Raw genomic sequence first — 18,318 nt, forward strand, 5'->3', positions numbered from 1 at the left:
AAGTAAAGTAAACTGATTACTAAAGTTTGATAAAAGCTGCATAGAAAGATAAAAAAAAAAAAAAGGGGGGGGGGTGGGACCAGGACCTGAACAAACAAATCTGCATCTATCTGTGGTTTTATCACCTTGCAAAGTGAAAAGACTGGCTGATAGCCAGCTGCTAATGTTAAAGATGGCAGGTTCAGATTCCAGCATCTCTTATTCCTCTAGAAGGAAAAAAATCTACCATTTGCAAAACAAATGTAAAGCAGTTCAGAGCAGTTGTTCCCATTTATTCAGTCTGTGCTCATTTAATATCGGTTTGTAATGAAGGTATCTAGATCCCCTGAACAAAGTTCAGTCAGTTGTGAATTTATTTACAAATCATCAAAAGTGGAATTGAGAATTGTGGACATGATACTATTAAATTTCTGGTGTCTTGACAATTCCCCATGCAAATGAAGACACGGCAGTTGGGGTGTCTCATATCCACCTGGAGAAGACAGCTGCAGTGTCAGACTTTAAAAACCCCTGCATTATAAAATAATGGATGTAGTAATCAAAGGCGTAATTGTAAGTGGTATTTCACAGCTCTAATCATACACATCCACAGAAAGACCATTTTAAATTACTGCTATAATCCCAGTAAAATGGTGTTTTGCTTTGATAATGTATTGCTCAGCTGAATCTGATGAAAGGTCATGTGCTGCCTGACACCAAAAGTAAAGTGAATGCATTTTTCATATGATGGATGAATAAAAATCCACCTGAGGCTGAGGCTGCAGTAAAGACACAGCTCTCCAGGGCTGGGAATGCAAAGCAACACTCTGTGTCCTTGAGAAGATTGGTTTCACGCTGGAAAGTGAAAGAATATGATGCCCCAGCACCCAAAAAAGGAGTTAGCAGGAACAGACAGATGTTGTTGCTGTCTTCACATGGGTCATAGGAAAGCCGATTCTGTGTATCTGCATAACAGGATTTACCATGACAACTGTGACCGTGGCAAATGTATGGAGGGAAGGAGGTGTGTTTTTGGGGGGAGGTATTGTGGGAGGTGAGAATTAATAATGAAAATTGAATTTACTTGTTTGTTTTGTAGAAATGTCAGAATGTCAGCTTTTTCACACACGAGAATAGATAGTAAGTCAAAACAAAATCTTGTAAAAATAAAATCCACTGCTGCACATGTGTGCCATGGCATGTTATTTGTGACCTATACATGTTCATTCGAACTTCTAGGCACCACTCTGCTTTCTAAACTGCAGCTTATTTGAAGCCTGTAATCCTCTGCTCAGCTGAAATTCTTCACATTCTTCCTTCTGAGTGGCATTTCCTCTCTTCCTCCTCACCGTGTGCCACATTTATTTACACTCCCCAAGCCACCATAACTGAAACATGACAGGAGTGCTGCACAAGGCTGCAGGCTAAAATTGAGTCACTGATTCAGAGAAGTGGACAGTGTTGTGACCTCTCCACAAACAGCAGAGCAGCATGCTACCAGCGTTATTACATCAACATAATGAAATTAATGATACAGTAGAATTGTGGACACAGACTCTATAAAGGACTAAGCATATAAAACTTGCAGAGTCATGGGTGTACCTTAATATTTATTGCGCTACATACATCTCATGAATTGCTACTTTCTAAGACTTTTTAACATTTAGGAACAGAATTTCTCAGGACATGACTAAATAGACTGAGAAAGAACCTATTTACACAAAATGGCCACAAAGAGAGAAAAAAAATCAATAAAGAGATGGAAAGTATCCTCATATAAATGTTCATAATGCAAAAAAAGCTCTAAGAAACACAAAAAACCCTGCAGATGCAGGAGGTCAATACAAAGAAACATAAAATCACTACAAAGAGATGCAAACCGAGAACGAAGATACATGAAATGTCTTCAACAAGATGCTAAAAAATATCCCAGAAACAAAACCACAGCAAAATAGGACACAGAGTAACCACAAAAACTATTTAAAACAACCACAAAGAGACACAAATGATTCTTAAAGACATGTAAAGTGTCCTCAAAGAAATGTGGTGATGCAAAACAACAATAAAGAAACATTAAAGATCATTAAAGAAATGGAAAATAACTAGAAATGTTCTTATGTTAAAATGTCATCAAAGACACAGAGAATGGCCATTAAGAAACACAAATTGACCACCAAGGGATGCAAAGCATCCTTCGATGATGCAAGCGATGTTGTTTTAGTGTGTGTGTGTGTGTGTGTGTGTGTGTGTGGGGGGGGGGTCTTTAAGATGTGTGTCAGAATCTGCCTATGATGATATTTGTCATACGCTATCACTAAATCTTTCATTACATTCTTATCCACCCCAGTTTCTCATGGTGAGGCTGCTGAACACTAACCTGAGCATGCTCAGCAGGTGTACTGTGTCATTAGCACTAAACGCAGAGTACAACTGACAATGATGGGAGGGTTTACTTGCAGGTGCGTGGTGATAAACCAGAGTTAGTTAAATTGAAACTCTGACCGGATAAGATAAGATAAGATTTTCCTCAGACAGGATTCAGCATGCAACATGTCTGTTATGTGTGTGAGCAAGTTCAAATTTTATCTCATTCTATTTCTCATGGCTCTCAGTCCCTCTCTCAGAGTTGATGTTATGCCATGCAATGTCTTATGATGTGTGATGTAGTGTGAAAGGCTGCCCCAGGGCAGGCACAGAGCTGCTACGCTTTAAATCTCGCTGACAGTGACAAAGCCCACACTCTGTCTCCATGCTGTGTGTGTGTTTGTGTGTGTGTGTGTGTGTGTGTGTTCGGGCCAAGGTGCCCTTTTTGTCATTTAACTGTGTGAAAAGCCTCAGTTCATCTCATGCTTGTTCACCCTACGGAACAACTGCCACGTAAACCTCAGCTAAACCTCACATAACCCCTGAGACTGTCAACTGTCATGAAAGGTTTAAAACCGTTTACAGTAGATGAAAAGCCAACTCTTGTAAAAACAAATACAGGACACGATAGGGACCAAGACAAGAACCATGACACCTGAAGGAACAGTTGGGCATACAAAGTGTTACACATTTCACACCTTGAGAACAAATAGCCAAAATTCATTCTCCCACCAACAATTGTTCTCTTTTTGGAAAAATACTAAAGATATAAATGTAAAGAGATCTTGTAAATCCCAACAAACTACCTTTATACTGGCTAATCTTGTAGTGAAACACAGAAGCTAACTTACACTAATGTAACTGTGTTAGTTCTATTGGTAGTAAAAAAGTTGACTGGCTGCTCTTTGACCACAGGCTGGCTGGTTAGAGGCCTAACTTCCTCTGGCAATATGCCAAAGTGTTCCAAAGGAGACACTGAGGCAACACGTTAAAAAATAAAAAATAGATATCCAGCCACGGCAGTTGCACAAGTCAGTGCATAATGAACGCCGGCCCCAGATTGGTAAGGGTTAGGATGAGGAATGGCACCTGATGCAAAATCGCTCTAACAGGATAAGATGAAAAAGAAAGATGCAGTAACATATCCGTTATGGTAGCCTCTGCACAGATAATCTGTGGGATTGGAGTCTAAGGTTTGGCTGGACCACACAAGGACAGTCAGATTTGTCCTGCAGCCATTTCAGCATTGTCTTGGCTGTTTGCTTCATGTCATTGAACTGAAAGGTGAACAATCATCCCAGCCTCAGATCACATGCAATGTTGAGGGAATTGTATTTGGCTGCATTCACCCTATTCTAAATTCTGACCGGTCTCTCTGTCCCTGCTGCTAAGAAGCACCCCTTTAGCATGATGCTGCCATCACCATGCTTCACCACAGGGAGGTGTTGGCCACATGCTAAGCAATTCTAAGAAACATCAGAGCCAAGAGTCTTCTTTTGGACCAAGATCATCAAGGCCTTATTGGCAAATTCTGCTAAAATGGCCGACCTACTGCCAGGTTCCTTTTTTCTCTGCAGAGGACTATATATAAACACATGTTATGAATCCCAAATCTCTGCATTTTTACCTGGTTCACACTACAGCCAATCTAAAGCTTTTAAATTCATAATGAGGGGCTCATTTGAAATGATTTAAAATGCAGTTTCTCCTGATGTTCAGCTGTTGCTGCAAGATGGACATTTTCATTTTAAAACCACCCCCAAATCCAGTTAAATCCACATATTTTGCATCATGATAAGGGTTGAGTGCACTGGTTGTACACACACCCTCCCAAAATCACAATCCTCTTGCTGCCAGATTAGGTCACCTGTGCACTGCATGAAACCCGGGAGAGGATTATGGTCGGGCATCATTTTGGGCTCTCAACATCAGTCTGAGAACACTGCTCGGTATTATACCATAGAGAGCTTTACTCTATGTGTGTGTGTTTGTGTGTGTCTATGTGTGTGTTCCTGCCTGGAAGATACAGCCTGAAGTGCCCAAAGAAGCTGCTCATTAATCACACAGACGCAGAGATATACACGCACGCATACACACACACACACACACACACACCCTCTACCTATCTGTCCTGTGAGAGCTCAGGAGCAGTTCCTCAGAGTTAGAAAGAGCACTGTCTTCATATTAAAGTCATCCATCTTCACTAACCTCGGATTTTATTGAGGACCTTTATGGAGAAACATGTTGCTTTTCTTTTTTAATGTCCTGAATCCGCAACAGGGAGAAGCAGGCCATGCTGCAGGGAGGGTTTGCAAAGACAGGGAGAGAAATATCACATACATGCTCATACACACACACACACACACACACACACACACACACACACACACACACACACACACAGAAGGCGTGTAAAAACACAAACCGCCATATATCCATATATCCATTAAGATTCTCTTTGCACCTTTCTTCAGCATCTGTTCAGAACTCCTTTGTCTAACCATAATAACTCTGTTTTTATAAAATCTATCTGCCTACCATATAAAACAAACAACCACAGCATAAGTAGATACTAAATTTGAAAAGGCTTTAGATAATACCGTGGCACCGGTAGCGGACAAACAGACATCTGCACTCTACCCTGCGATAGACAGGTTGGCTCCCCCAAACAAGTAAACAATTAGGTGAAGAATTTAGAACATAACTATTTAATTTAATGTAGTGTGATGCGTTTACATTATGACAGCAGCAACACACATACAGTGCCTATAAAAAAAGTCTGTCATGTCAATTAATTAAAAATATAAAATACAGAATAAGTAATTGCACAAGTATTCCCTCACTTTTAAGTAACTCTAACTCTAAAAGATGCAGCCAGTTTTGTATCCACAGTCATTAATTAGTTATATACAGATCTTCTCAATGCAGGAAATTTGTTTCATGTGACTGTTTCAAGTGACTCAAGATACACCTGTATCTGCAAGGCCCAGGTAACAGTGAATCAGTATTTTAAATGGCCATGCAAAAAGAAAAGTGAGGGAAGCCTCCAAGACAACTATGACTCCTCAAAAGAAGTTACAAGCTTCAGCAGCTCAGAAGGTATGTGTGCATACGTGCGTACAGCAACATGTAGACTGGCTTCTTTAGTGGTCCAAGATTATGGAAGAGTGACAAGGAAAATTCACTGTTGCAAAAAGTTCAGATTAAATCTCAGCTACAGTCAGAAGGCATATAGGGAAAGTCTAAAGTCAAGTGGAAAGAGGTTCCGTGGTCTGATGAGATTAAAAATAAGGTCTTTTGAAATCAGAATAGATGTAATGTTTGGAGGAATCCAAAAACTGCCCATCATCACATCAACGCTATTGATACCATGAGGCATAATGGTGGCAGTACCATGCTGTGGTCATGCTTCTCTGCAGCAGGCCATTCAATTGTCTTATGATGTGTGGAATGCTTGTAAAGGTAGAGAGAATGCAGTAAAATATAAAGAAATGCCTGGAAAACATAATGCAGTCTGCAAGAGAAATGTGACATTTGTTTTCCAGCTAGACAAAGACCCCACTCTTACACCCAAAGCTACACAGAAATGATTTAAAGACAAAAAAGCTTTTGTACGGGAGAAGCCAAGTCAGAGCCGAGACCTCAATCCAAACCAGAATTTGTGGCGTGATTTGAGCAGGATTCTGTTTAATCAAAATCTCCCCCTGGAGGAGCTTCATTAGTTACCAGAGAACAATGGGCCAAAACTGGAGGGCTAGAGGAAAACCAAAGAGATTTATGGATGTAGTGACAGAGGACAGAGGGTGCACAGTATAGGGTTAGATGGAGGCAGATGATTCACTTTACATTTTTTGTCAAAAAAGGCAAATTAAATTGACCATGAGTCAATGTTCTGAGTCAAGTGTTCAACCTATTATAGGCACTCTAACTAAAAAAGACTGTAATGGCAAGACTTCAGTCTTGTGGAAGTGGTTGTATTCCAAGAACCCTAAGAGAAAAAAATGACTGCAATGACATGATGCAGTATTTTGAGTTGGCAATGCAGAATATAATCAGAACTGCTACATTAAATATAGAATAGAGGTATAGATATGCACTTTATACATTTGAGTACATCAGAACAATAGTTATTAATAAACACATAGAAAATACATTAGATTGAGTAAATTCTAGTCATGTCAGGCTACCTGTGGCACTAAAATTCACAGAAGACATCGGTGTAAGGTTGGTGGGAACCATGAATATTTCTAGGGTGACAAATCTGTGGATAGGATAAAGCTTTCCTTATAACTTATTACAGCAATGAGTTCTGTATTTATACGATACGTTGTGATCTCCAATCAATAGAAAACCATTATAAGTCTCTAGCTAACACTCACCTTTTAAAACCATCTCATATTTGGGGACATCTGACTTAAAACTGTTAAGAGCTTTTGTTAAATGTTTTTTCAGCTCCAACACAATGGACCCGTCACAAGCTTTAACTCAAGATAAATAGTGTATGCTGCAGAGTTATTATTGAGCACTGGAGCATATTATTTACAAGAAAAATAAGTCTGTCCTTGTGGCTTAATGACTAATCAGAATAATTTGCCAAAAACTTGACATGTTACCTTAAGATGAATAGCTTCTTTTATAGAGAGTGGGAGACCAGTTGTTGAACTGGGTGTGAGTGGATGAGAGTATTACAACTTTAGTGGAGCTTCCAAACCACAGATTAGGTTATTCAGTGAGTGGGCTGCTTTTAGGTTTTTCTGAATGCCAGCCAGCTGTGGTTAGAGGTGTCTGTGCTTCTGTGTTTCTGTACTTATGAGGACATAATGTCTTTACAAGAATATAGATTTTGAACATGTCTTTTATGAGCAGGCAGTTTGGCCAGTTAGTCTTATACAGTCATTTAGTGAATGTTGTGCAGCCGCGCTTTATATTTTTAGACTATTAGCAACTTTCCAGTCATTCTTTGGCTTCATTCAAATAACTACACATGGTCTAAGCAGTGAACTCCAAGCATTGAGTCAGACCTGAAAAGTTGAGATTTTACTTTGACATGGCCAGTTTACGTCCACGTCCAACATAGGCATGTTAGTAGCTAGCATAGGACTCCCAGGGACTTGCCAATCCAGCTGCATATCTATTGGGTTGCCGAGATAAGAATGAATTACCAGGCTAGGCAATTGAATAGCCTCGCTCAGCGAGTGGGTCGCTGGCCTCGGAGAGGAGGATTGGCAGAGATACCAACAAAATAGCTGTTATGATCAGGCATTGATCACTATTGGTGATTTAGACATATGATATATCAATCAGTATATCTATATCAATGAATATTTTACAAAATTTAGGCCAATTGTGAGGGCTTAACAATATAGAAAAAAATCTAAATGTAGTTCATAGTTGAAAACATATTTCAAATTTTTTTCCTTTTTATTGCTACATTTGTACCTTTTAACAATGCTGTGGTGCCAAATGCCAGAAACTATATTTGTAAAATGCCAACTTTAAGACCCTTTTGAATATTAGAATACAACAGTACATGTCTGAGTGTGGAACAGACTAAATGAAAAACGAAGAAGTATTGTGGGTTGTATTGTGCCTAGTAATGCATGGCTGTTACAACACCAAAAAAATTCAAAAGACAATAAAGACCTTAGTTAGGGAATGTTGGGAAAACATCAAGAGATGTAGAGATGTAGTCTGTTGAGTAATGAGTGAGTGTCAAAGCAAAGACAGAGGAGAAGGGAGGAGCTCAGAACCGTATTCATGGCTTTAAAAACAAAACGGCTCTCACATCTCCCTGATGTCCTCATTACTGTCTGTCTGCTCCTGAGCCAGCAGGAAATATTCTCACATTTCGGGGAAATGCAGAGCTAGGTGTCGAGGAAAGCCCGGTAGGAGTTATGCAGCGTGTCAGAGAGGTGAAGACGGGAACAAAAGGAATGAGGCAAATAAAGGTTGAAGCAATAGAGGAGGACAAGAATGCTGCATAATGCATATTGGAGGAAGAGGATATATTGAAGCCAAAGCAGGGAGACGGAGATAAGGAGTTAAGTACTAAAACTGCCACTGGCCTTTTTTCCTGCTGCCCGGAATCATGTTTCATTATTTTTAACTTGTGTTTTTCATATTCCTTTCAGATAAAACCCCTGCAGTCATCTTAAGCTTCTTCAACAACTGAAAACTACAGAACAATTAAAAAATTGCAGGTGATGTATCACAGACCAGCCCTTTCTTCTAGACATTATGTATCTATACAACTAACATGCAAAAGCCTTTCATTAACATACTGAGGAAATGTTGGCAATTTACTAAAATGGCATTTTGCAAGTACGCTGATATTGAACATTTCAATGAGCTCTGTACGCTTGCCACCCTCCTCGACTAGGGTGAGTTTACAACAATGCAGACATGAGGAGTACAGCTTGCTGTTATTGGTCCTCAGTTATTGCACAATTGTAGGATAAGTAACGTGAATCTGTGGGAACCACACAGTATGAGCCTCAGCCCCCACTACGTGTGCAGGTCTGGTTACAAACCAGGTACCAGGAAAAATCCTAGGAAGGTGTTATGGTGGTGCGGTGCAGTACTAGGATAACAGAAAATCTATTAGCTGAAAATCCTATTATCCCAATTTTATGGCATTATATGCAGTATGCATATAACAATAAAATAATTGTTTATATAAATGGATAAGCACTAGCTGACAGATGGGTACACGTTCATGTCATATGTACATATACTGTACATACAGTGTACGAATAAAATCTAAACACTTACAACTTCAGGTGTAAGTGCAGCTCTAAAATATTTCAAATACAGTTTTGACATAAACAAGAAAATATACAGTTATTAGCTTTTAAAGACAATTTTGGACACTCTGCAACTGAAGTCTGCATGATCAAAATATGCAGTTTTTTGAACTGCACCATAGTCATTTAGTCAAATTAGCTGAACATAATACTACTGTAATTGTTTGTGTTCTTTCTCTGATAGGGTGTGTTTAGTTCAACTACAGTTGGATTGTGTCTATTCAGATCTAGTCTGGCTGTTTTTGGGTTCCCTTGGAACAGGTTCAAGCGGGATTTCCATGGTTCAGTTCAGGATTGAATCTGTGAAGACCTGTAATTTAAGCAGGAAGTAGGGTAGAAAGACAGATTTGGTGAATGGCCACAACATAAAAAAAATTGGGCAGTATGACTAGACCTCACTGATCTAGATAGATAGTAAAGATGTGTGGATTCCCCTTGGTTTAGTTGAGGTGCTTTCCCTTTTTTATTTAATTTTCGCGGGAAGAGCAGCAGAGATTTTTCCTATGGGATCAATAAAGTTCTTTGATTCTTGAATCTTAAATCTTAAGGAAAACTCAGGGAATACTAACAGCACTTGGAGTTACTGATTATGCGAGATACTGAAACAAGATATTTGTTTTTATATGTAATGTTAAAAAAAAAAGTTCTTTATGGGGAACTACAGTTGTATACTGTACCATAGTATCAGATTTAATAAAGTTAGTGGGACACCGACACAAAAAAAAAGGTAATTTCAAGCTCTAACGTAGTGAACTTATATTTGGAAATTCCAGATGACTTGTTGAAGACTTCACAAGCTCTCAGGCCTTTAAACAGTTTTGTATGTTAAGTATGTGTTAAATATAAGTGTTACAGAGGTATAAGGCCCTGGCAGCAAACCAGACACTTGAATCCAACCAGACTGAAAATACAGTGTATATCTAACTGTAGAAAAGAGAAAATCCTTGATAGCAGCAATACATAAACTCTGTCTCCCCTGTCACTAATTAACAGTTTCTGGGAGGAACATGAAGCATATGCTCCATTGAGCTAGGAAGACAAATACAGACCGTCTAAAATTCATGTCTTCCACTCCCTCATCCCCATTTCCATCACTCTTCTTCTCTGTTTCACTAAGTGAATGATCACACACTCAGCAAATGGAAAAATAAAGAGGGAAAACACATTTATTCAACACACCAAACATCCACATACACACAGATATGCGATAATTAACATTTAATGAAGCTGGAGTCCCTGTGTCGTCCAGCCTAACCAGGTGTTTGGAGGCAAAGTCGCAGCACAGCCATTTAATATTAATTAAGGTAACCAAAGACAGCCCTGCTAACTATTCTGTCATAAAAGAACACTATTCATATTAGATCACATTACAACAACACATTTCTTTTGTGTTTTTTTTCAGACAGTCTTTTTAATACTGATGACAAAATCAGCAAAGACAGAAGAAAAGGATTGTCACATACATAAGTGTGCAAGTATCAGAACCTGAATTTGCCATCTTTAGTATGAGTTCTAATATAAGTTGGTAGTCATCCATGGAACACAGGGTCAGTGGTTCGATCCCATCATGTCAAAGTGTCCATCCCCATATCATCCCCAGCTGTGCAGTGCTGGTCCAAGCCTGCTAGAAATTGGGGAGGGTTGCATCAGGAAGGGCATCTGGCGTAAAAACTGTGCCAAATCAACATGAGGACAATGATCCGCTGTGGTGACCCTGAACTCACGGGATAAGCAGAAGGACTAGCAAATACTTAACAGTTCATACATAAAGGTAGTTTGGAGGTTACACACACCTGACAACTGAGCAAACTAGGGGCATTGCACCTAATAAATGGTAGGAAGAACCAGAAAGAGTTCTAAAGATTGACACATCCTCCCCAAACCCCATGAAAGCACAAAATGCTTGTGTGTTCTTGTGCCAAAACAAATATTGTGGTAACAGGGAACTTTGACTTTTCAACAAGCAGCAGCAAAATCATGGATGTAAATGCGAGGACAACTTGGACTATCGAGCATGCGATGGGAAATGAAGGAAAAATATCGTAATTCAATAAAACGATGCCAAATGCAGGTAACGCTGACATTATTCCAGGTCTTCCTCAAGATCATAGGTCATGAATATTAAAATATTAATCAAATTAAAATGTAAAAAATCTTTGTGAGAACGACTTCCACATCTGTAAGCTTGTGCTTATCCCGTAGGGCCTACGTCTAAATACTAGAATCTTCACGTAGCACACACTTAATGATTATCTCTGATTATCTCTGCCAACTGTCAGCAATTACTAGGCCAGACTGGCACTGACCAGGATCTGACCAGCCGTCACGACTAAATAATTTTTATAATCAGCTGTACGGTAAAGTGTGTGACGAATTACTGGAGTGAAATGAAATATTCCTTTTAAGGTTTGATTTAATGAGTCCAGATTAAAAGACTACTCCAGAAGCAGTAGCATGAATGGCATCTGTGCTGACACAGTGATTAACACTTTGTCAACACAGATGGTGTAGTTTAAGCTATACAGCAGAAGAAGCTCCACTGTTCTGTCTCCAAACAGGAGGCATTCAGGTACAATAAAAATGTAAGTCGCTTGCATTTGGAATAGCTAGGAGCTCAATACACAGTCACTGTTTATATACAAATAAATGTAGGAAACTGAACTTGAAGAGTGAAAATGGATAAAAATCTAAAACACATTTCATTTTCAATCACTACTATGGATGGTACAATATACTTTCCATAATGCAACTCAAAGCCACTGTAATCCCAGTTTCTCACAGGCTTTCTGCTCAGTAATGAAAGAGAATAAGGTACATTTCTACTTGCTTTCTATGGCTCTAATTTAGTGTGTAAATGTACATCAATGTCTTTTAACTTCCCTCAGACTTTACTATATAAAAATATTCCTCTGTTTCTAGCTGAAAAACCTCTCCAGATGACAGCACCCAGAAGAGTTTTTCATCATTAGGAGTTCATATGATGTCATTTGGAGGATCTCTGGAAAAGCAGGTTGCCCATGTTTACAAAATCCACAGTAAGAGCAACAAGATAACATAATCTGAACAGAAGGTTCCTTTCAAGCTACGTCCTCTGGAGGCATTCACCGGATGGAAGAAGACAGATATTTTGATATAGGAAGGTCAAAAGGAAGTTTAAAGTTCAAAATCCGTGAAGGCACCATTTAAGTATTACAAAATTGCTTATCTTAGATATGATCAGAAACAAAGTGATGTGAGCGGTGCATAATGACTGTGGGCGTGTCCTTTCACTCCATCCACACCCACTCAATGTTCTTGGAACCAGCTGTGTTACTGATAGAACTGTCAAAGTAACATCAAAAATGGTTTTAACATAGGCTTTAATCATTGATTTTATTTCCCATGCTTATATTGAAGACAGCACATAGAGTAACATGGGGTCTTGAATAACTAGCGTATGTATAGTTAAAATTCACAACGCATAAATAGTTTGAATGACTGCCTGTGGAGAAGTTAATTAAAAACAAAGTGGGATCGGGTTAAATTGGTGCTTTCAAACTGTTTATTTGTCTTTCAGAATGACGTTGACTGGTTTAAGAATTTCTTCATTTTTTGTATAAAATCCCAGATGCATACCCATCTCTGAATGACAGAATAGCAACAATGTGAGGTGGGATGTGTTTACATTCATGTTGCCTTCATTTGGCCAGACTGTAGTCACTGTGGGTGGCTTAGTGAACATGGTTAAACTCTTGCTGTACCTTCGTGACTGCAGAGCATTCAGTGCTACAGGATTTCCATGTGAGGTTACAGGACGGCATGCTGGCATAGTGTCTGAGCGACCACTGAAAGGTAACAGGATTAAGATTTAACCATGGAAGCATTTTAATCCAAATCTAAAGTGATTTTCGTGTTTGCCACTGGAGATTTCTGCTCTTTTTTCTTTATTTCACAGAGACTGGCTTTAATTTAGACCCGTCTGCATGCACATTAGAGGATGAGGATTTAGCGCTGCACTGTCACTGTTTTATTTCCCTCACAGCACTTTATCCTTAATCGACCCATGAATGAGTCAAATATTTGTCAGTGCCCAGTGCCCTGTCTATATTTGCAGTGGGTGACCTCTATTTTAGAGTAAATCTCAGGGGATCTGTGCACACAAGCAGCATCTGAATTCCTTTTTATTTTTCAGGGGTGAAAATATGCAAATGTAGGTGAGTGTGCATTAGTGTGATTTAATATCACGTTTTCTTTCAGCAGGACTTAATCACATTATGAACAATAACCTTCAATAGTCCTTAATTTATGCAGGGAAAGGCATATTTACAGTAGATGCGACACAGAGAGTGTTTTTATGTCGAATGCAGAGAACAAAGGTTTATGCCTCAGCTCCCTTCCTGCTCCCTCGTTCTCTTGGTTTCGCGTAAGCATCAGTAGTCGTGAGACACTGTTAAGACAGGATTTCGTCCGTTTGCACCTTGCACTTGTCATGATTTTCAGATGAAAAACAACAAAACACACAATTCTATTTGTGCCCACTGTAGTCGTGGTGTCCAGGTGTGACGGTATTTAGTTGCAGTTCATCCAATTCATGGTTCCAAATCTTGTGTATTCATGAGTGCTCTTGTGCAGAGAACTTGATGGTAATACTGGATTTACTCAATAGTTTTATCAGTGTGATGTAGATCAAGTCATTTGGAATTAAGTTCACTGGATTAGCTAAAAACAGACAATCCCATCCATCCATCCATCCTTCAGCTTCTGTATCATCTTAATAGCTTTTCCTGTTCAGGGCTACGGGGGGCTAGAGTGTATCCCAGCTGTCATAGGGCAAGAGGCGTGGTACACCCTGGAAAGGTCTCCAGTCTCTCCCAGGGCCAACAAAGAAAGACATACACAGACAGAAAACTCACATTCACACTTACAACCAATATAGAGACACCAATTAACCTAACATACAAGTTTTTGTACTGTGGGAGAAAACCGGAGTACGCAGAGGAAACACACAAAAGCACAAATTTATTTTATATAATAAATCTGTCAGATAGGTGATAATTCTGCTCTCTGTTTATTATTGAGGTCAAAGTGTAGTAGTGGCGTCATACTAGAGTGCATTATAAGAAAAGGTGGTTCTAATCTTTTGGCACCCTCATTTATTTAAATATGTGGCCAAAACACAGAAAAAATGTGCATATTCAATGAGCAGCACTTTTGCAGTGCAATCCATGCAACATCAATTAGGCAACTGATTTCAATGCATCAAACACATAAGTAGGTGAGCGCTGTGACTACTTATTTAACATAAAAATTTTGTCTGAGCAATGTTCATTCTGAGACAAATGCATTTTATAGTGTTTCACTGAGACTCAAGGATCTCACACTTGCAATTTCAAGGGTTTTAGTCGGAACAAACAGGTCTTTCCAAATATTTTGATCTTAGAGAACTCACGGCTCTCTACAGACACTTCTGCAACACTCACAATGACACACACACACTTCAGAGGCTGTATTTGATGTGTTATGCCCTGCTGTCACCATCTTGTCATCCTCATCAGTGATCACCTCTGCATCCAAAGAAAACACAAACACGGATCCCACTGGGCCGGTTTTTCCAATCTTTACTGCAGCATAATAACCTTCCACAGCAGGAGGTGTGTGTGTGTTTCTCTACCAATTAGAATTGTTTTTTTTGTTTTTTTTATGGTGGAAAAGCCAGGCAGGGCTGACAGCATAGCTTGTTACAACAGCTACGTAGAGCTAAGGAGGTCAAGCACAACTCCCTAGGGCAGTTTTAGACTGTTAAGTGAATACATATATAGCGCTTTTATCCAAAGCGCTTTACAATGTTGATTCACCCATTCACACACCAGTGGTGTTGGTTGTCACGCAAGGTGCTCACCTGACCCACCGCTTGCATGGGTTTCCTCATGTTAGGTTAACTGTCCATAGGTGTGAATGTGGATATCTGTCAGTGTCAGCCCTGAGATAGACTGGCAACCTGTCTAGTTCATAACAACTTTGACAGGCTCCAGTACTCACATGGCTCTTAACAGGACAAGTAATGGATATAGGGATGGTTTCCAAAGGGCTGGTTTTAGTTTTAGATAAAATTTCTACAATACAGTTACAAAACATTGAGATATGTTGATTTAGATTTTTCTAATAGGAAATAAAAAGTGTATACATCTATAGCTTACATACTTACAGTGGTATGCTTAAAGGAAAACCAACCACTTTTTGCAAAGGTCTTTCACTTGCAGCTTGTATGTATGTATGTTGGAGTTAAAAGTTACCCACAATGCAATGAAGCTTCAGGCTACAGATGCACCTATTTGACAAACTGCATGCTGCGCCACCCCTCCTATTGACCAAAGCAGCCTCGGTATTGGCCATGTACAAATCAATCACACATTAATTAGTTTTTCTGTTTATGTCATTTCAGGGCAGAGACATAAATTAAACATCTGAGATCTAGAGAAGACAAAGACCAACTATTGTGTGTGTAACATTTCATTAGCCTGGTGATCTTACTTATCAGTTATGTATAAAATAAAGCACAAACTTGCCAAACACAGGAAGAGAAGTCAGCCTTTGGGTTCATATAGACTGCTGACTAATAAGATTCCTCTCTATGCTCAAAGAAATGTACTATGAACTCAGCTACAGTGTTTGGGAGCTGCCAATAATAATCCATCAAGGAGAAGGAAAATTCAGGAGGGGCATATCAGGTCAGGGTTGTAATTTCCACTATTTTATCTGGGTCAACAAAGTATAATGTCCTTCTTCTGATAAACTCTATCAGAAGAACCCAAGCTCTAGGTTTTGGGCACTGTTTCAGCAAGTTAGTTATTTTTTGGAACAGACAAATTTAAAAGGGAAACCACAGAAAATCATTGAGCTGTGTAAAAGCAGAGGAAATTCGATTTTCACTCTCCAAGTCAAGTTACGCTATCATAACGACGGCGTGGAATAATCCATAGCGCTGTATGCAGGAAATGTTCAGTGTTTCACTTTTCTTTGCCATTTTCTCTCTTTCTTAAACGTGTTGGGTCAATTTTGCTGAAGCAGATAGTGTCTTTGAGGTGTGAAATTTACTTTTGAATGAATATGAATGTCTCTTGACATTCATTGTCCTGTATTAACATTTCAATTATGCCTTCATTACCGTCTTTATGAACATACAGTTAAACTGTTTGCCATGCTTGTGTAGTATCTACACTGCTCTGTATATTCTGCATTCTGCAGAATAATGGAGGACAGCTGCTAATATTCACTATTTAAAATACAGTGCAGATCATTTTAATGATGAAACTTTTGTTGTTATTCATTGAACTATTAACCAATTAATAGAAAAATGACTTTATAAATCCATGATCTTCATTTAAACGTTCAGTATTTAAAATGAGTAAAGGTTTCTATGAGAGTATGGATCATATATGATCTTCAAGTACTTAATCCACATGTTATAACACAAAAATGTTAGTATAACAACTCAAAATAAAGTTGAAAATGTACCTGCTGGAATACGGAGGTTCTGGCTCAACATAGCATCATCAATAGTAAAAATATTAATAAACACTTCTAGAAAACTTTTATTTTAGTGATCCTAATGTCCATCCTTTGTCCAAAAATAAAAATTTAAAAATATCAGTGTAAACTGTGTAACCCCACAAACACAGGAATTCGCAATAACAAACCGTAAAATAGTAATAAAATAAATATAAATAAATATAAACAAAATTACATAAAAACTGGTTCACCCTATAACAGACATTTTACGAGTACTGCACATGCTGCAGCAGGATGAAGGAGATCTACTCGACCAACACACCTTTCAGGACCTGCAACAGGACCATTTACTCTCTGCATGTTATTATCCAATTAGATTTGGGCATAAAGACATTGTCAAGATTTGACTTGTAACTTCAGTGTCACATGCAGTTCTCTGCACTGTATCTGTATATATATAATAGTATTCATCAACCCTCGATTGTTTTTATTAATAAATAAATAGAGATCTATGTGACAGATACACAAACATTTTAATGTGAGGCCAATTCTACAAGCACACATCCAGTATATGTGGCTCCCGGTTAAGCCTATACCGGTAATTTGACCACTCTGTAGGCACGTGTCACAAATGTTGGGTTCTATGTGGAATTGTATCAGATTTGACTTCCAATGCAAACAAAAACAATAAGCATGTGAATACCAGACCATTTGGAACTACAATTTTCTGAGCGAAGGGCTGCATTTTCTAAAAGAATTAAATTTTATTGTTTCACTGTATAATATCAGCGCTAATGACACTTTCTTGTCATAATTGCACAACTTATTTTCTTCTCTTTATATTTGTCATTATTTGTTTAATAATTTTAGTATGTTGATATTAAACTGATTTACCACTAAAGACGATAATGACACTAGATCAAAATAAAAATATATACAATTTTTCCTGAGGGAAGCATGAATGTTGGAACACTCCTTGCAAACTTTGATGTGTACAAGCAAGTCAGGTTGCTGCTCCAATGTAGGTACTACATTATCTCTAAGTTATCTGTATTGTTGATAATGAACGTCTGTATGGCTCCAGCCTGTTTCCATCTTTATTTCTTTGTCTCTGACACAATACCATAACGACTCACTCTATCTGTCGAGCAGTTAGCCTGTTCAGAAGATCCACTGGCAGCTGTTGAGCATTAATTAAGGCTTAAATTAAATCAGCAGCAGTTTAATCTTTTCTGGATGCCAAAGAGGGAGAAGGCAGTCTGTGATGCTGGCAAAATCCCATAATGGTGCGATATAGCACATCCCAAAAGATTACTAACATGTACTGTATTATTAACAAGCCTTGCACTGACAGACCCAAATCTCACATTTAACACCAGTTATGCTGAGTATTTATGTTAGTCTGCCTACACGAGAGTTGAGGAAAAAAAGATGCTTGATGGCAACTTATCACATTGTGTTTATTTCAGGGATGATCTGGATTTCCACCCTTGCAGGGGGGAAAAATATTGACTCCTCCCTTTTCCTTTGGGACAAGTGAGCATCTTTATACCCAATGAAAACAACAACCACAGGCATCCACAATCTCTAATCTAATGTCTGCAGCACTGTTTCCTGTGTTTATTCAAACACACAGATACTGTTGTTGTGCTTTTCAGTATTTCTAAGGAGCCTAATATGACAT

The 18,318-nt window shown here is 38.7% G+C and overlaps 1 protein-coding gene and 1 long non-coding RNA gene across 6 annotated transcripts in view; one reads left to right on the plus strand and one right to left on the minus strand.

Annotated features, from left to right (window-relative positions):
• The window catches only part of tmtc1 (transmembrane O-mannosyltransferase targeting cadherins 1), a 125,614-nt gene that overhangs the window by 59,766 nt on the left and 47,530 nt on the right, over nt 1-18,318 (minus strand). The window lies entirely within an intron of this gene.
• LOC137118093 (uncharacterized) lies at nt 7,807-12,666 on the plus strand. The gene is made up of 3 exons (XR_010913702.1): nt 7,807-8,383; nt 8,475-8,543; nt 12,066-12,666. It is a non-coding gene; the product is annotated as an uncharacterized lncRNA (long non-coding RNA).

The sequence above is a fragment of the Channa argus genome, unplaced genomic scaffold (genome assembly GCF_033026475.1).
Source record: "Channa argus isolate prfri unplaced genomic scaffold, Channa argus male v1.0 Contig038, whole genome shotgun sequence".
Taxonomy (NCBI): domain Eukaryota; kingdom Metazoa; phylum Chordata; class Actinopteri; order Anabantiformes; family Channidae; genus Channa; species Channa argus.